At 39.7% G+C, this 20,856-nt stretch overlaps 1 protein-coding gene across 3 annotated transcripts in view; it reads left to right on the top strand.

Moving 5' to 3' along the window:
* LOC124789768 (tonsoku-like protein) overlaps nt 1-20,856 on the top strand; it is a 269,414-nt gene that overhangs the window by 163,983 nt on the left and 84,575 nt on the right. The gene's annotated exons all lie outside the window — the stretch shown is intronic.

The following is a 20,856-nucleotide window of genomic DNA, read 5'->3' as shown; positions in this document are numbered from 1 at the left end:
TTGTCGCAGGATGAGGTGTGGTGTTGCGGATGAACAAGCTCTGCCTCCAGTAGGCAACACAAACCTCTGTTTCTGAGCTTCCACGAAATGACAGTGTGCGTGATGTTGGTAGCGATTGGTTAAATACTTCTTGATACTTAATTTGCAGTTTGTATTGACATGTCAGATAAGCACTCATCGCTCATTTTTGAAACAATCACTGTCAAAATAGTGCAATACACACCACAGGGCAGCGCAGCATCAGTCAATACTGCCGAATAGTTTGCTACTCAATTGACAACAAACATCTCCAAACAACTATGGTGTGAAGTCTCCTGACTGCTGCTGTGTCCTAACGATCAGAAAAAGGGAGTCTCCACGCCAAGTTGTAGTTCTCACTTAGTGATGTTTTTATGAAAAAAATGAGTGCAGCTAAAAACAGGAAAACATAGCACTTTAATGTTGAGTGGGAAGAATAATAAATAAAGATACGTGCATGTGTTTCATATTATAGTGGTCTGGGAGACAGATAATGTGAATTATTCAGAGCTGATGTAGTTAAGCTAACACACGTTTAGCTTCGCCAGAAATTGTAAGACCAGAAATGCATGCAGGTATGGATGCACAAGGGTTAAGAAATATTGAGCCAGATCTGGAGCATAGATTCAAGGTTAATTCCCTTGAGTTTTGGTGTACGGCTTGATACTTACATCGTCTCCCTGATGATGTACAATGGTGCCAGTGTCACTGCATTGGCTATTCTCTCTTTGTGTTGACTTATTCTCCAAAAAGGTCCATTTAAAAATGTAAGTCCTTCTCGCATCGAGATGTGGAAATTTGGACGTAGCTCGGTAATAGAATGAAAATTTGCGACGTTCGCATGTTATAACTTTTAATTAACACAATATTGGGAGAGTGCAAGTACATACATCTTTATCAGACCAGCTCAAAAGATCAACAGGCACCAAGATGGATGGGTGGGTGGTGGTGAGGAGGGGCGGGGGGGAGGGGAAGGGGGGAGGGGAGACACAACAATTGAGGTACATAAAAAAATTTGTAATATGACTTTCAATTTCCTGTTAGCTTACTCAGATATAATCATACCTCCATACAAGATCTCTGCTGCATGGGGATGGTGCGAACTGTAATCATTAGTTATTTATTTCTATGCGTAGGCCATTTAAAGAACCTACACAATATATAATGCTATTCGAGCCTCATCTGGAAAGGGAAGTATTGAACACCATTTTAGAACAGTTCACAAAAGACTTTGGATCGGAAGCAGCTATTGGTAGTGAGTTGAGAAGGAAGAAACATTCCAATGTTAAAAGTAAATTACAATCACAACAGTATTTCTTGTAAGGTCTATACAAAACAGCTTTTCATCAAACATAACATAATCAGAAGTACTGCTGAAATGTGGAAAACCGTTTTGTGATGGCATTATTGTTAAGGAATGCCTTCTGGCTGTTAGTGAGTCCTTTTTTCCCCATTTAAAACCAAGTCATAGATTAGTATCAGCCATCAGAGACATGCCACCAGCAAGACGTAGTGTATCAAGAAAAGTGAAATTAGTGCCGGAAAATGTAAGAGGTCAACTGATTACAGATTTTCAGTCCTGCTTGTTTCTCATTGCAGCTAGATGGCTCAGTAGCTGGAGTTATTCATCCCAAGTTATGATTTTCTTTTTAAGATTGGTGTTTTCAGGTTTCAGTGTAAAAGAAGACTTTCTTACAGTTTTGTCCTTGAAAGTCACTACATGAGGAGAAGATTTTTAAGATGCATTCAAATCCTTCATTTCTGAATATGATCTCCCATTTCAGTAACTTGTGGCTATTACTACTGATGGAGTGCCTTGCATGGTGGGCAAACACCAAGAATTTGTAACCTTGTGTGCTAACAACAAGTATTTCCTTCCTTTCTTTGAGTATCATTGTATCATGCATCAGCAAGTGCGTTGTGGACGTATTTTGGAAATGATACATGTTATGAGTATTGTTACAAAAATTGTGAATTCAGTTTGCTCACAATCACTATAGAGAAGAAAGTTCAGTGCACTATTAGATGCTACACAGGCAACCTCTTCTGGAAAATTTAATGCCAGCTTACCGATGTGGCCGAGCGGTTCTAGGCGCTTCAATCCGGAACCGCGCTGCTGGTGCCGTTGCTGTCGCAGGTTCGAATCCTGCCTCGGGCATGGATGTGTGTGATGTTCTTAGGTTAGTTAGGTTTAAGTAGTTCTAAGTTCTAGAGGACTGATGACCTCAGATGTTAAGTCCCATTTGAACTTAATGCCACTCTGAAAGAAGTAATGGACAGTTTGAATAAGTTCATTTCAATAACTTGTGTCTATTACTACTGATGGAGTGCCTTGCATGGTGGGCAAACACCAAGAATTTGTAACCTTGTGTGCTAACAACAAGTATTTCCTTCCTTTCTTTGAGTATCATTGTATCATGCATCAGCAAGTGCGTTGTGGACGTATTTTGGAAATGATACATGTTATGAGTATTGTTACAAAAATTGTGAATTCAGTTTGCTCACAATCACTATAGAGAAGAAAGTTCAGTGCACTATTAGAAGAATTGGAGAGCTAGTATGGAGACTTACAGTTGCCCACCAAAGTTCAGTGGCTGAGTATAGCCATGGTTTTAAGCAGATTTAGAGGACTTCTGCCAGTGATAAAATCTTGTGTGTCGGATGAAAGAGAGGGAGATTACTTAGATCTCTGTGATTTAAACTGGTTGTTGGTTCTAGCATTTGTAACTGATATGACAGTTAAATTATGTGAGTTAAACAACTTCAAGGAAAAACCGAACTGTCAGAATGTTTATGTCTTCGATAAAGTGTTTCATGCAAAACTTGACCTTTGGATAGCACAGTTACCAAAATTAAATGTGAAATACTTTCCTCAAATTCAGTTAGAGCTTTTAGATCAACAAACATTATTGTATCAAGACAGTGCAAAGACACATACGGGCAACCTGACAACACTGGAGACAGATTTTGAAAACTGAATTTAAGAGTTCAACACAATAGAACTGTTCAGGCTTTCTTAGCTCTGATCTCATCTTTCAGACTACGTAAGGTTGCCTCTGAAAAATTATTTGCGAGATTATAAACTTCCTGATAGTATGCAAAGCCAAGCATCTGATCACACGTTTTTCAACATTTATGATGGTGTAATCTGCCCCCCCCCCCCCTCCCATGTGTATTATCTTGAAAATTGAGTAGTAGGGCTAAAACTTCTGTTGGATAGAAAATTACCTTTTATGTATTTGGTGTTATTAAAATGATTAATTTTGGCTTTGGTGGTGTTAAACCTTTGTGGAATTTTTAAATCAGTAGATATCTAAAGACTAAAATGCTTGTAGTAGATGTCAGGCCTAAAAAGGTTGAGCACCTCTGGTGTAGTATATGTACTACCTCATGTTTATTTCCATATAGTATTCAAGGAATCTACATACACATGTGCTGATAGGTAGGAGCCAGGTAAGTAGTAAGGAAGTTTGAGTTCGTCCGGGGGGTGTGCTCGGATACCTTAAGAGATAAGGCGACCGCTCGCAATAAGCAGGAAATCAGGGATCAAGTCCTGGTCTGGCACAAATTAGCATATATTGTTTTAGGTAGTACATCTGCACTAATTACAGTTAAATTTAATTACAGGAGTACATTTCAAAACATGATTTCGTGAGAACTTTATAATTAAATTATCTCTGTGGATCCGACCAGAAAATTGGCACTCAGCATTCACTAGTAGGTTTCTTGCCTTGGTTAATATTTCGTGTTTGTGTTTATCAATTTCATTTGTTGTAAGTGATGACATTTACCTTATCTCACTGGTTTTAATGATAACGGTTGACTGCCATATTAGATATTTTAAATTATTACCTCAGTTGGAGAGATCAGTTTTAGTGTAAATTTGTCATCAGATAACATGTTGAAATTTAGTCGTGGAGTTAAACTTAACTGTAATAGGTATAGATGTACTGCAAAAAGTGATTTACACAAGTTTGTGCCGTACCACTACTTGAACCCAGATTACATGTTTCTTGTGAGTGGTCACCTTATTCCTTAGATTATCCAAGAAAGCTACCTGGATCTACCGTATTTACTCGAATCTAAGCCGCACCTGAAAAATGAGACTCGAAACCAAGGAAAAAAAAATTTACCGAATCTCAGTCGCTCCTGAAATTTGTGACTCAAAATTCAAGGTGAGAGAAAAGTTTTAGACCGCCCCTCCAAAAGCGAAACAAAGTTGGTCCATTGTAACGTGAAACACAATTGAGGTCAAATGGATGAAGGTACAGCTACAGTAGTTTGGTTCGAGTCGTAAGCTTAACAGTTAAGCTTTACCAAGTAGCCATTGCTATGTGTCAGGTGCTCCGTCCGTATTTATATGGGTACCCTTCCTTTTTCACATGCTTCATCTGGTTTGAATTGATTGCTTATTTTGCTTTGATCTGATAAGTGCCGTTCTCTTTGTTATAGGGGTTTACGTCACTCTAAGCTGAAAATGCATTTTTGTACTGTTCGTCGCATTCTGATAATGAGTGTTTACGACCTGTCGCCGCTCACGGCATGGCTTGCTTTGGTGCGCACTACCGCGCCTTAAAAAAAAAAAAAAAAGGAATTGTCTCATAAGCGAAACAATGGCAAGAGACGTATTTGTTGTTACTTACACTGCTGCCTTCTTTGATAATGGTCAACGAGAACCAAATAATAGACTGCGTATGATAGATATTCGGAACGAGACTTTAGCGAAAATTTTTCTCCATTTGAAAATCTTTGCAGACGCCTCTTTAGTACATTACATTCTGCACAGAAATTAGAGTCATCTTAGATTTAAAAATCTAGTCTGTTGCCGTGCTTCATTTCTGACTGTATCACTATTCAGCATAAGAATAATACAAATATAAACATGACATGATATGTATATTCTTTCGCGTTTGCCGTTGTCTCACTCTAGTTTCATAGTTTATTAGGCAGACAGGATTTAAACGAGATAGCAGCAAACACATTTACATTCTTCTACCTTTTCTTCTAATTTATTTACTGTCGCAGAGGTTTTGGCGCCAGTATTTATCTTTGTGCCTGCAAACCATACCTGTGTAGCGCTACATATATTTGACGGCAGAAGTTAGTTGTGGTGACACCTACCAACATTTTTCAGAACTTCTGCTTACTTTGCACTCGATTCTAAGCCGCGGGCGGTTTTTTGGATTACAAAAACCAGAAAAAAGTGCGGCTTAGATTCGAGTAAATACGGTACCAAAACTTCCATACATTATATACCTATCTAACTCTTCTCATCGATTATTACTTTATTTACCCACATCCGCACATCTCTTGCTTGCCCACAACACAGAATTATACGGCAGTGTAGCACCTCTAGCCTATTACCAGTTTAAATGTCCCAACATAGTACTGACACCACAAGTGTGGTTGACCTGCTTAAGTCAGCACAGTGCTGGCTGCCACCTGTGGGCATAGGAGGTAAACATATTCCGATGAGCTATGCAGAGATAGAGGGAGACACACTATCAATCTCATGCCTTAATGCATGTCATCTACATACATACTCAACAAGCCACCATACCATTTGTGGCGGAGGTACTTAGTGGCACCACAAGTCATTCCATTTTCTGTTTCACTCTCAAATGAAGCATTGGAAAATCGGCTGTATATATGCTTCTGTATGAGCCCTAATTTTTCTTATCTTGTATTTGTGGTTTTTGATATTGTTCTGCAGTCAATTATAAATGCTGGTTTTTCAAATGTTTCTCAATAGTGTTGCATGAAAAAAAAAAAAATCATCTTCCCTTCGGGGATTGCCATTTGAATTCACTAAGCTTCTCCAAAATACTCGTGTGTTGATCAAAACTACCAGTAACAAACCTAGTAGTGTGCCTCTGAATTGCTTTGACATCTTCCTTTAACCTTACCTGATGGGGATCCCAAATCCTCAAGTGATATTCGAGAATGGGTCCCACTAGTGTGTAAAGTCCTAAAGGGAAGAGTGTACTTAACTCCAAATTGTTTATTCACAGAGAGGAAGGCTGTAATTAATTTGCAAATAGTATATGCAACATGTTGAAGAATATAATTAATTTTAAATCGCATAAGCACTGAGATGAAGGGTGTGATAAACTGCAAATTGCATAAGCATTGAGTGTAAGGGTATAATATACAACAAATTGCGTAAGTACTTGGGCAATGAGAATATGTAACTGTGAATTGTATAAACAATGCAGCAAAAAATATTATCAGTTCAGAGTTGCAGAAATCTTGCAGTGGCCATAATTGGCAGGAAAGTAAGAGAAGGATAGTCACGAGATATAAACCAGAAAATGAAGAATTGAAGAAAATGTTACTTAGCTAGGGGTCCTTGTGTTCACTATGCATGTGACATACAAATGGTCTGTGTCCAGCTGAGGGAACATAAAAAAATAAATAATAGTAATAGAAACCCTAAGAACCCAAATAAATGTCGATTCAAAGTTGCTATGATGATATGCATGCACAGATTAGTTAGATACAATAGATACCTGTTTGTAAGATTTTAAGTTAGTCACAGTTCTTAAATGCAAGGACTTTGCTTGATTTAAAATTAATGGTCCAGTATACGTGTCAAAGAATTTGTTCAGTTCACCGCTAATGTATTTTGATCTTTCATGAGTTTTAATAAAAGCTATATCACACACTCAAAATTATATAATTTTTAATTTCTGGTCATGTTTGTGTCTTCTGATCTCCATTTGCTTCTCCATGGTTTTTCTGATAATGTCTTCTCTGTCTTTTGGTGCAACACTTTTGCATGCAATGTAGACAGTAAGCACTATTGTAAGGTAGGCTGATCTTGTATCTGACAAAATTTCGTGTGGGGAAAATCCAGTGGAAGTATTCTGTAAATTATTCAACATGTCTTCAAAGTTGGTGACATATTCAATTCAGTTCAAATTATTTTTGCTGCTATACATTCTACATAATCTGCCAACTTTCTTCATATGAGGCACTGAGAAACATAAGGGCCTAAATCACACCGTCGTCTGGCACATATTGAAGTGAGTATCACAGAAATCAGTGAGACAGCTTTTGATGAATGTTCATGTATACCATGTTTGTCTGCAGCACAGATAAACCTGACTCAGCATAAAATCAACATATATCAGGAGCATGCAAATATGCTACAATCTCAAAATTAACGATTTTGTGCCTTAGGCCCTTATGGTTCTCTGCACCTGATGCGTAATTTAGGATTACTCGAAGGATGATACGCAGAAATTAGTATGTTATTTATTTCTTCTCTCTCAATAAAATTTCTGGCTTTTTAGATGAACTGCATTGCGTTGTCTGATAGGATTACTTTAAGTATTCCAACACTGGGGAAATAACCCTTTCACAAATTTTGAAATGATGAGCTTACTTTACGCCTTTTTCATTCGGTAAAGTTTTTCAATTTTGAAAATAACTCAACCATTAGAAACGTAACAAAAACTATTTCTGGTTAATGGCATGGTACATATAATTTATTTATTTCTTACAATGTTTTTCGGTAATCCTCTGCATGTATAATTAGTAACTTTAACTCTTTGGCTACTATCACAAGTCACAAGTTTTTTCCTTATTTCCCGAATCTTTTGAATTCATTTTAGAGTGCCACAAAGACCAAAACTTTCATGTACATAATTAATTACATAAACTTATGAGGCCAACATAATTTCCAATTATTACTATAAGTACTAATTCTTCTGAAAATTATTCCCTTATACACTTAGTAGTACTGATCAACTGTTTCATCTCCCTTCTTTCCTACATATCTTTTTGCAAATTTCCAGTTAGGATCATGGCCTTGATTTCTTATTGTATCATTGCAAATATTTTTAATTTCTTTCTCATCTTTATTGCCTTTCAGGTGCATAATTTTGAATTCCTTTTCACAATCATCAATGCTATCCACTAACTCAAGCCCCTCCCACCCTCACTGGTAATATAGAGAAAGCATCTTCAGTAGTTAAATTTTTCTTCCCCTTTATCTATTTACTAGTGTAGTCACAGTGTTGAATGAATAATGCCCACCTAGTCAGTCTGCTATGATAAAGCTTACACTCCTTGCTTTGTGATTTGAGTGAACTATGAGTCTGTGACCCAGTAAACAGAAATCTTAGCTTTACAGTGGGCGTTCAGTAAGTTTAAGAAGTTTTTGTGTATCAGTATACATTTTTTTCATTTTTCCGCAAAAGCCATAAATCTGTGTTTGCTGTTCCCATCAACTTCTTTTTCCTTAAATAAATATGCTCCCACTCCTGAGTTACTGCTACCCATCATAAGGCAAAAAGGTAATGACAGATCTGGTCCATACGGAATCGTGCTTTCACAAAGTTGTTTCTTAATCTCCTTGTCAGCCTTCTGCAGCTATCACTACAAACTCAAACAGCACTTTTCTCCAATGTATGATTTACATATAGTGTAGTTAAAGTCTAATCAGAACACCAGATAACAGGATCATCAGGAGAATAATAGAAAAATTGTGGAATAGTAAGTGCCACTTTAAGCGGATTACTGAAATCAAGGAAGATACGGATGAGCTGCAGATTACATTGAAAGACGTAAGAAACAAAACTGACAAAATTAGGAAACTCACTGACAAACAAACCAGACTGCAAATGAGAATCAACAAACAGACAATAGGAAGGGTAATTTCTGATGAAGGAAGAAGGATGAGATCTGAGAGAATGAAGAAGTACTGGGCTGAGAGGAAACTGAAAAATTCCTTGTATAAAGTTGGCTGGAGTGGTCCAATGAAGGCCATAAAATGTAAATAATAAAATAATAAAGTCTGAGTGCTTACAAATATCCTCTAGAAACTATAAAGTCGAAAGAATAATTTCATTTTTTTTTTAAGTTTTTGAGATATGAAATTTTTGCAGAGACCTCAATTTTATCTTTCATTCCCTTAATTTTTCACTAACTTTCCAGAACAATCCAAAATATTCCTCCCAATTTTTCCAGGTAATTAAATATCACCAATATAGGCAGTTAATTTGGCAAGCAAATCTTTCCCCAAAACAAACTCCAAAGCTCGAATGGATTCAGCAATGTATACATTAAGTCTAAAAGATACTACACAATGTTGATAACATTACCCATAAAGGAAAACAGTAGATTATCTGGAATCATGCTCAAATGGAGTTTGATGAAGTAAGATCCAAATTTGTGTAACAATTCATCAGTATTCTGTGGATGATTATTTTCTTGTTCTAAAAATTTATTAAGATGTCTAATAGTTGAGAACAAGCCTTATATCCCCATCTTTCTTCAAGACAACAATAAGAGGATTATTGTACTCACAAGTGCGTCTGTCATTCCTCAACTGTCCATTTCTTGAAGTTCTCTTACTACTTTTTCTCTGGGTTACCATGAGGTTTGATAAAGAATGGTTGACGAGGCTTCAGCTCTAATGTATACACCGTTTCTAACTTTTCCTGGTTTTTCATCCATTACATCATAATATTCCTAGAGTAAGCCCCGCAATTTTGTTTTCTGCTCTAAGCACTAACTTTTTTCCTTTTCTGATTTGGCTCCTACTATACTATGATATTGTTTGTGAGACAACTCATCCTCAGTATACCCAACAAAATTTTCATTAGCATAAGTCTTCCCTCCCTCTCCAAATCTGATTCTTACTATTTACACAATTTTGAATAACCGTTTTTGTCTTTGAAGAAATTCTGTTCTGAATGTAGTAACCCTTTACTACACCATTAGAAACCTACTTACACCTTCATAATCCAGTTCATCCCCAAAATTGTAATTTTATTATGTCTTCCACTGACTCCTCTTGTTTTGATTCCCATTAGTGTTATTTTAACAAAATCTATGCTTTGCTTAATTTTTTCACTAAAGTTTTCAGGTATTACAAAAATTAGACTACCAATGCCTACTAAGCAATTACCTCCTCAACCATCAATTGCAAAATAAATAAATGGGCTTCACAGTACTTCACATTCTTTCCCATCATCCCCTTAATAAAAGGACCATTCTCAGTTGATTAAAAATTCATATCTTTTGATTTGTCTTTTCCTAATAGTTTCTCATCCTTTGTAGAATATTCATAGCAGTACCAGATTGCACCTCATTTTCACAAACCACAGTAACGCAAAGAGTATCGCCCACAAACTCCTCATTTTCCAATTTATTCTTTATCTTCACCCACCAAACAGGATGCATTTTCTCACAAATTTTCTCAAATCTAGCCCAGACTTGTGTTTCTGTCAGTATGACAACTAGTCTGAAATATCCTCAAAAAATTATAATAATTGTTTTCCACATCCTTCATTAACACAGTTAATATTTCTGTCTTCACCTCCTCAGCTAACTAATCAGCTGTCAATATATACTGGCAAAATCTGACCCTCATGTATATTTCAAGTGGTTCAAATGGCTCTGAGCACTATGGAACATAACATCTCAGGCGTCAGTCCCCTAAAACTTAGAATTACTTAAACCTAAGTTACCTAAGGACATCACACACATCCATGCCTGAGGCAGGATTAGAACCTGCGACCGTAGCAATCGCGCGATTCCGGACTAAAGCGCCTAGAACCACTTGCCACTGCGGCCGGCCATGTATATTTCTATCAGTGACTTGCTCACCCTACGTCTTCACCGTCACACTCACAGTCACTATCCTCTATTGCTTTTCCCTTAATTTCCAAAACCATCCCATCAGTCGTGTCACCATAATCTTCACTGATATCAATATTATTCTCATCAACGTCTGTATTAATAGTAACATCATCATTAGATGGCAAAACTTCTTCACCTCTCAGTACGAGATTATCGAACCCATATGTTATGAAATCAAAATCAGCTAGATTACATCCAACCTTTATTTCTTCATTACACGTCATATTATTAATTCCATCATCTTTATAATTACTACTTGTCATTTCTTCTCCCCTAGAGGTTTCACTTTCTCGACGGCTACGAAAATTTGTTAGTAAAATATCAAATTCTTCATTGCACACATCAGTTAGAATTACTACTACCTTTTATACTACACTTCTGGAAATGGAAAAAAGAACACATTGACACCGGTGTGTCAGACCCACCATACTTGCTCCGGACACTGCGAGAGGGCTGTACAAGCAATGATCACACGCACGGCACAGCGGACACACCAGGAACCGCGGTGTTGGCCGTCGAATGGCGCTAGCTGCGCAGCATTTGTGCACTGCCGCCGTCAGTGTCAGCCAGTTTGCTGTGGCATACGGAGCTCCATCGCAGTCTTTAACACTGGTAGCATGCCGCGACAGCGTGGACGTGAACCGTATGTGCAGTTGACGGACTTTGAGCGAGGGCGTATAGTGGGCATGCGGGAGGCCGGGTGGACGTACCGCCGAATTGCTCAACACGTGGGGCGTGAGGTCTCCACAGTACATCGATGTTGTCGCCAGTGGTCGGCGGAAGGTCCACGTGCCCGTCGACCTGGGACCGGACCGCAGCGACGCACGGATGCACGCCAAGACCGTAGGATCCTACGCAGTGCCGTAGGGGACCGCACCGCCACTTCCCAGCAAATTAGGGACACTGTTGCTCCTGGGGTATCGGCGAGGACCATTCGCAACCGTTTCCATGAAGCTGGGCTACGGTCCCGCACACCGTTAGGCCGTCTTCCGCTCACGCCCCAACATTGTGCAGCCCGCCTCCAGTGGTGTCGCGACAGGCGTGAATGGAGGGACGAATAGAGACGTGTCGTCTTCAGCGATGAGAGTCGCTTCTGCCTTGGTGCCAATGATGGTCGTATGCGTGTTTGGAGCCGTGCAGGTGAGCGCCACAATCAGGACTGCATACGACCGAGGCACACAGGGCCAACACCCGGCATCATGGTGTGGGGAGCGATCTCCTACACTGGCCGTACACCACTGGTGATCGTCGAGGGGACACTGAATAGTGCATGGTACATCCAAACCGTCATCGAACCCATCGTTCTACCATTCCTAGACCGGCAAGGGAACTTGCTGTTCCAACAGGACAATGTACGTCCGCATGTATCCCGTGCCACCCAACGTGCTCTAGAAGGTGTAAGTCAACTACCCTGGCCAGCAAGATCTCCGAATCTGTCCCCCATTGAGCATGTTTGGGACTGGATGAAGCGTCGTCTCACGCGATCTGCACGTCCAGCACGAACGCTGGTCCAACTGAGGCGCCAGGTGGAAATGGCATGGCAAGTCGTTCCACAGGACTACATCCAGCATCTCTACGATCGTCTCCATGGGAGAATAGCAGCCTGCATTGCTGCGAAAGGTGGATATACACTGTACTAGTGCCGACATTGTGCATGCTCTGTTGCCTGTGTCTATGTGCCTGTGGTTCTGTCAGTGTGATCATGTGATGTATCTGACCCCAGGAATGTGTCAATAAAGTTTCCCCTTCCTGGGACAATGAATTCACGGTGTTCTTATTTCAACTTCCAGGAGTGTATCATTCATTACTTTCTGAAATTCTGTATCAAATTACTGCCTGTTCACCTGGTTTGTCTCCTTATTACACTGCTCATAAATCTCATGACTCCTTCTCACTTCAAATCCTTTCCCAGATTTATTAGCCCAGTTTTGATTAACATTCTTCACCCCAAACCAACAAGCTCCTAGCGGGATAACTGTCATTTTTTCCTGCCTATTTCTCCTATTATAAAAAAAAAAGAGGACAAAAACAATCTCTGCCCAAAAAGCACAAGAAGGTCCAAAGGTACTAACTAGCTGCCTTATCATCCTCAGCTGACTAAGTCATCAGATGCGATATGGAGAATGAATGTTGTAAACTTTAATGATCTGGAGCTACCACCACTCGTTCAAGTAGCTTCTGAATTGGCATGACGAGGCTGAGAGCACCCCAGCACATCAGCAGCGCATGACAGCCCGAAAAGTAACCTATCCAAGTGCCAACCACACCTGATGGTGTGTAACTTTGATGATTTGCTGGGAACTGGTAAATCCACTGTAGCATGGCCACTGACTCTCCTCTTATCTGGGATCCTGTTATCATGTAATCTATTACTTTCCCAGATAATCTTCTTCTTAATGCATCACACTGAGTCAATTTGTCAAATTGTTTGTTTAAATTAACTAATTTTCTCAGCAGCTTTCCACAAAATTCCATGCTATCACTTCTCTCTGAATAATTTGACCATTTAAACCATTTTAATGTTTTCAAAAGTATGTTTTTTTTAGCTACATCTACATGCATACTCAGTAAGTCTCTGTATGTTGTATGACAGAGAATACCATGTACTACTATTAGTCATTTCTTTTCCTATTCGACTAGCAGATGAAGCAAGGGAAAAACGACTGTGCACATATCTCTGAATGAGTTCTGATTCCTCTAATTTTGTTTCTGTGGTCTTTACACAAAATGTACGTTGGTGGTTGTAGAATTGCACTGCAGTTAGCTATAAATACTTTTTCTCTAAACTTTCTCAGTTCAGTGTTTCATGAAAAGAACTTTGTCTTCCCGTCACGGACTTCCATTTTAGTTCACAAATCATTTTTGTAACACTCGCCTGTTGATTCAGCCTATCAGTAACTAATCTAGCAGCACACTTCTGAATTGTAACATGTACTGTTAATCTGATCTGGTGGAGACCCCAGATACTCAGAACAGTACTCAAGAATGGGTCGCATAATTGTTCTGCACGTGGTCTCCCTTTTGGTTGAGCTGCACTTTCGTAAAACTCTCCCAATAAACCGAAGTTGATCATTCTCCTTCTTTGCTCCTGTCCTTACATGCTTGTTCCATTTCATTTTCCTGTGTAACATAATGCCTAGAAATTATATTGAGGGAGCAGGCACTTGACTGCACAAGATGTTATGAGGCACAATATGGTAAAGCTGAGGGGCCAGTAGTAGCACCCGTCAGTGGCCTGATGGGAGGTGGCACATGACAAACGGTGGTCCCTGGAACACAATGGGCTGGCAAGACTGATAGGCGAACATCAGAAGGTCAGTGAGATGTGGCATATTACTAGGTGAGGTGCAATGTGGATCTGACTGAGGGACGGTGGATGTGGCTGATGATAAGCCTAGAGTGGGATCTGAGTTCAGTTGGCTCTGATTGATAGACCATGAGATGCAGCCAGCATAATTGACCAGAGCCAGAAATTCACACACGACCAAGATAGACATCAGTGAAAGGAAGACAGCATGTTGCCCAGGCTCCCAGAAGACCAGGTGAGCAATGGGTTTGAGATGTGGAAGTGTCGTAGATGAAATTTAATCACTCCAGGAGGATGGAATGGAGATCCCAGGCCAGCGGGATTAACAGTGAGGCTGCATCAGCCTAGAAGTGAGGCATACACGGAGGCAATTTTGGCTGGGTACAGTCGGATGCCAAAGTGCTGGTTGAAATGTCAGCTGGGTCTCCGAAAGGCTGGAAGCAGATATGTTGGTAAGATATCGGTGACAGGAGGCAGGCTTGTATTAATGCAGAACTGATTTATATTGGGAAAGAATTAGTTCCAATTTTAACCACCAGATGCAAATCCAACACTGTGAATTCAAGAAAGATGTATAGCAATGTTTCCACATGTAATGGATTAGGAAAAAGACATGGTAGAAAGAGGTCAAACAAGGGAGAAAGACTAATGTTGAGTTTATTATTAAGTGCTGCTTACAAAATTTGTTCAGTATGAGCATCAGAGACATCCACAAGATGCTGAATCCAAAAAACGACATGACCAAGAGTTGTTTGCAGCAGTTCTGGTGGAATCTGAGCAAAGTGTTCCTGTAAACTGGCCTTCAGATCAGGTAGAGACAAAACGTACCCCTGGTAAATGCATTCTTCTAGATATCTCCAGATCCAGATCTCAGATGGATTCAGATCAAGCGATATTGCAGGCCACACATCTGGAAAACCTATGGAGATACCACATGGAAGGGTGCATCAAGCAGATCTTTCACTGGGTGAGTGATATGAAGTGTTGCCCCATCTTGCATGAAAACAGCAGTTTCTGCAGTTACACTATTCCAAAGCAGAAATCGCATGCTATACAAGGAGATTTCAATAATGTGCAAACTTTACCGTACACCGGACCAGCCCTCTGAGTGTATTCTCTTCAAAGAAGAATGCACCAAGAATAAAGGTGCTTGAAAATCCACATCACATAGTCACATACAGTGAGTGCGATGACAATTCATGCACAACACACAGTTTTAACAGCACCCCAAATTCGGCATTTCTGTTTTATTCACTGCACCCTGTAGTGCAAAATTCTCCACTCCATAGAAGGGCAAATTCAGAACGCTGCTGCACCATCTTGTATAGATAACAGTTTAATATAGACCATAAATTTTGCCGTCCTGTTGACCATGGGATGGACAATACTCGTGACACTGCACAATCACTAGCACTATCTGGGGAATTTGCTGCATGGTCAGTCAGGGCAACAGTAACTTCATCAAAAACTTCCACTGGGATAGGATGTCTGCCTCTTCCAGATGCTGTAGCAAGCTCCTTCGTGTTTTCAAATTTGTCATCTTCTTTAAACCATGTAATGTCATCAGGACTCTCCTCAGAGCTTTCAGTCGATGGTAGTCTCTCAGCTCAGTACTGTAATTGTAGTCGTTCACATAAAATTGATTCACTAACAGTGCACAGTCTCTCTTCTTGATAGCCATACTGTTTACCCATGTTATGGACTATCAAATAACAGCATTTATGTCATACCTTCATAAAAACAGTGTATAGCACTAGAGTAGCACCTGGTGGCTGCAGGAACTAACTTGTTTTCCAGCGTAAATTAGTTCCGCATTAACATAGTAGCATCTATCAAGTTTTTCTGCTATACTATAATCACAGCCGACACTGGGCCTCCGTGAGTAGCTGTACTTTAATCATGATCGCGTGGTACAGGAGTCACCTACATTTTTTCCAGTCACATGGGACTTTGCATTGGACAAGAGTTTTGCTAAAACACAAATTAAGTAAAGGGCCAGTGCCACAGGATACTCTCTGGGAAAGGGAAGTGGGATTCCGTCAGGACCTGGCAGTGTACTTGTTTTCAACTATAATTATGCCTGTTTCTGTGTCCTCCATATGGGAGTCTGTATAATGGTCAAATGATGGCCTATCTGTACAGTCTCCCTGCATGTTTCCTTGACTTCAGTTGCCATACCAAACTGGTTAATGAGTGATTGAATAGAAAACCTCGACTCATTTAGTGATTTTATGTAAGACTAGAAATCTCTTGATTTCTCTACAAGATTCTTTTTGCAGAGTTATGACTGTGAAAGTTGTTGTACACTTGGCACTTCAGGTATGGCTGTGAAAGTTGTTGTACACTTGGCACGTCAATCTTTTAATACATGCACAATTTCTTCTAACTTTTGCTTGTTGACATTTGTACATTCTTTTATTACCAGGGAGTGCAACAATCTGCTTCCTCAGCGTTTTCCAAATTTTATTATTTAATCGTGGTGTGTCTTTTCCATCCTTAATTTGTTTAGTCGGCACATACTTTTCCAGAGTGTGATTTACAATCAGTTTAAATATTGATTTGCATCCATCATAGTGGGATTAAATTATGTCTATTCACCGTCTAAATAGGATGCTAACAACTGCTTATCTGCCCTTTCTGTCATAAATACTCTTCTAGCCTTCTTCATAAATTTACAAACTTTAGTAAGCATTGCTATTATAATGGCATGATGATCATTAATCCCTGTTTCTATACTGACACTGTTGATAAGGTCATACTGACACTCTTGAAAAGGTCAGGTCCGTTTATAGCTATAAGGTTTATAATAATTCAGTTTCGTGTGAGTTGTCAAACTAACTGCTCAAGACAGTTTTTGTAAAACATGTTCCGGACCACTTCACAAGACTGCTTGTCCATACCACCAGCATTGAATCCATAGACTTTCCCCAACAATCAGTCTTTCCTTCTCTTCCCGTGTGGTAATTCTTCCCTGACCCATGGTTCTGGTTGACTTTCCCAAAGTCTACCTTTTTCCCCTAGACCTCTCCATCCCTTTTCCTTCACCCCTTTTCCTTTCCCTATGACCCTTCTGTGTGAAAAAGGAGCCACTGGTTCTGAAAGCTTGCCTGATTACAACCCTCTTTTATGAGTGGGTTCTGCTGCCACTTGCCAAGAATAACGTGAGAATGACGGCTTCCTTGGAGTGCAGTAATTTCACATACTATGTCAGGAACACCTGGGTAATTTACTATGAAGAATTTCAACAGGCAATGTTCCTTTGCCTGGTTCCCAATCTTATTTTGCTCTTTGTGTATTGACTAGTGGATGTTCAAAAGAGGCCCCCAAGTTCCATTTAAGGAGTCCACTACACACAGGAAGTTTCTGCACGGCTAGAGAGAAGTGTCTGGAATGGATTGGAAGGTTTTGTAGGGTAGAGGGTCTTGTAAAAGTACAGAATGGGCTACAGTCTCAAAGGATGGAGGACAAACACAGAACAGGAGTACACTAGCAACAAACAGTATTGTAGTTGTAAATTGTTGTAGCTGTGCTGGGAAAGAACGAGAGTCCTAGGCAGTAACAGAAGGCGCTGAAACTCAAATTGTAGGTATCAAAAGCTGGCTAAAGCTGGAGATAAACTCAGCCAAAATTTTTACAAAGGACCTAATCGTGTTCAGAAATGATATATTGTGTACCATTGGTGGTAGAGTGTTTGTTGCTGTTGGAGTAGTTTATCTTGAAGTGAAATTGAGTCGGATAGTTCCTATGAGTCAGTACAGATAGAAGTTATACATGATAACCATATTAAAGTAATAATTGATTCCCTTTACCTCCCCCCCCCCCCCCCACTCCCCCACAACTCATATGACACTGTTGCTGTACAGTTCAAAGAAAACTTGAATCTCATTTTCAGTAATACCCCACTCATGCAATTATAGTTGGTGGTCAATTCTATCTGCCTTTGATGTGTTGGCGAAAATACATGTTTAAAGTCAGTGGTAGGCATAAAACATTGTCTGAAATCGTACTAAATGCTTTTGCTGAAAATTATTTTAACAATTAGTTTAGGAGCCCTCTTGACTTGTAAATGGTTGCAAAAACATACTTGATCTCTTAGCAACAAATAATCCTGAGCAAATAGGGAGCATTGTGACGGATACAGATATTAGCGACTACAGTGTCGTTGTAGTGAAACTGAACACCCTAACATCCAAATCCACTAAAAATAAACACAAAATATATCCATTTAAGAAATCAGACAAAATTTCGCGTGACACATTCCTAAGTCTCCACTCTTTCAATTCCAACCATGTAAGCATCAGACGTGGCTTAAATTCAAAGAAATTGACAGATTTATACCAAATAAATTAATCGAAGATTGTACTAATCCACCAAGGTACACAAAATAGTCCAGAACACTGTTGCAAAAGCAATGACAAAAGCATACTAAATTGAAAAGAACAAAATCTCCAAACTGGTGACGTTTTACTGAAGTTTGAAACTTAGCACAGTCTTCAGTGTGAGGTGCTTTTAATACCTTCTGCAACAAAGCTCTGTTTCAAAATATGGCAGCAAATCCAAAGAGATTGTAGTGATATGTAAAGTACACCAGCGGCAAGACACAGCCAGTATCTTTGCTGCACAGTAGCAATGGTAATATTGTCGATAACAGTGCCACTAACGTAGAAGCAGATATCCTCGGTATAGCGAAGCAGATTAAATCACATAATAAAGGCAAGTGTTCCAGTCCAGATTGTATTTCAGTTAGGTTTCTTTCAGAGTACACTGACGCAATGGCTGCATACTTAGCAGTAACATGCAACTGCTCACTCGACAGAAGGTCTGTACCGAAAGACTGGGAAAGTTGCGCAGGTCATGCCGATACTCAAGAAAGGGAATAGTAGTAATCTGATGGATTACAGACTAGTGTCTCTGACATTGATTCACAATAGAATTTTGGAACACATACTTAGTTCGAACATTATGAACTACATCAAAGAAAATTGTTTATTGACACATAGCATGGATTCAAAAAATGTCATTCTTGTGAAACACAACTGGTTCGTTATTCACATGGAGTGGAGTTCTATCAGCAGGGATCTCAAATTTATTCTATATTTCTAGATTTCAAGAAGGATTTGACACCGTTCCTCAAAAGAGACTTCAAATCAAATTGTGTGCCTATGTAGTATTGTCTTAGTTGTGCGACTAGATTCATAATTTGCTATTGGAAAATCACAGTTCACAGTAATCAGTGGTAAGTCACCAAGTAAAACAGAAGGAATATCTGGTGGTCTCCACGGAAGTGTTGCAAGCTATCTGCTGTTCATAATCTCTAGAAACAATTTAGGAGACAGTCAGTGAATCTTTCTTAGATTGTTTGCAGATGCTGCTGTCATTTACCATATAGTAAACCTAGCATAAGATCAAAACGAACTGCAAAAATGTTTAGACACGATATCAGAATGGTCCCCCCATGAACCATGGACCTTGCCGTTGGTGGGGAGGCTTGCGTGCCTCAGCGATACAGATGGCCGTACCGTAGGTGCAACCACAACGGAGGGGTATCTGTTGAGAGGCCAGACAAACATGTGGTTCCTGAAGAGGGGCAGCAGCCTTTTCAGTAGTTGCAGGGGCAACAGTCTGGATGATTGACTGATCTGGCCCTGTAACATTAACCAAAACGGCCTTGCTGTGCTGGTACTGCGAACGGCTGAAAGCAAGGGGAAACTACAGCCGTAATTTTTCCCGAGGACATGCAGCTTTACTGTATGATTAAACGATGATGGCGTCCTCTTGGGTAAAATATTCCGGAGGTAAAATAGTCCCCCATTCGGATCTCCGGGCGGGGACTACTCAGGAGGACATCGTTATCAGGAGAAAGAAAACTGGCGTTCTACGGATCGGGCAGGTAGGTTAGAAAATTTAAAAAGGGAAATGGATAGGTTAAAGTTAGATATAGTGGGAATTAGTGAAGTTCGGTGGCAGGAGGAACAAGACTTTTGGTCAGGTGATTACAGGGTTATAAATACAAAATCAAATAGGGGTAATGCAGGAGTAGGTTTAATAATGAATAAAAAAATAGGAGTGCGGGTTAGCTATTACAAACAGCATAGTGAACGCATTATTGTGGCCAAGATAGACACAAAGCCCATGCCTACTACAGTAGTACAAGTTTATATGCCAACTAGCTCTGCAGATGATGAAGAAATAGATGAAATGTATGACGAGATAAAAGAAATTATTCAGGTAGTGAAGGGAGACGAAAATTTAATAGTCATGGGTGACTGGAATTCGTCAGTAGGAAAAGGGAGAGAAGGAAACATAGTAGGTGAATATGGATTGGGGGGAAGGAATGAAAGAGGAAGCCGCCTTGTAGAATTTTGCACAGAGCATAACTTAATCATAGCTAACACTTGGTTCAAGAATCATAAAAGAAGGTTGTATAACTGGAAGAATCCTGGAGATACTGAAAGGTATCAGATAGATTATATAATGGTAAGACAGAGATTTAGGAACCAGGTTTTAAGTTGTAAGACATTTCCTGGGGCAGATGTGGATTCTGACCACAATCTATTGGTTATGAACTGCAGATTGAAACTGAAGAAACTGCAAAAAGGTGGGAATTTAAGGAGATGGGACCTGGATAAACTGAAAGAACCAGAGGTTGTAGAGTGTTTCAGGGAGAGCATAAGGGAACAATTGACAGGAATGGGGGAAAGAAATACAGTAGAAGAAGAATGGGTAGCTCTGAGGGATGAAGTAGTGAAGGCAGCAGACGATCAAGTAGGTAAAAAGACGAGGGCTAATAGAAATCCTTGGGTAACAGAAGAAATATTGAATTTAATTGATGAAAGGAGAAAATATAAAAATGCAGTAAATGAAGCAGGCAAAAAGGAATA

The sequence above is a fragment of the Schistocerca piceifrons genome, chromosome 3, assembly GCF_021461385.2.
Source record: "Schistocerca piceifrons isolate TAMUIC-IGC-003096 chromosome 3, iqSchPice1.1, whole genome shotgun sequence".
NCBI lineage: Eukaryota > Metazoa > Arthropoda > Insecta > Orthoptera > Acrididae > Schistocerca > Schistocerca piceifrons.
Note: the sequence above shows the minus strand (reverse complement) of the source record. Positions and strands in the feature narration are given on the sequence as shown.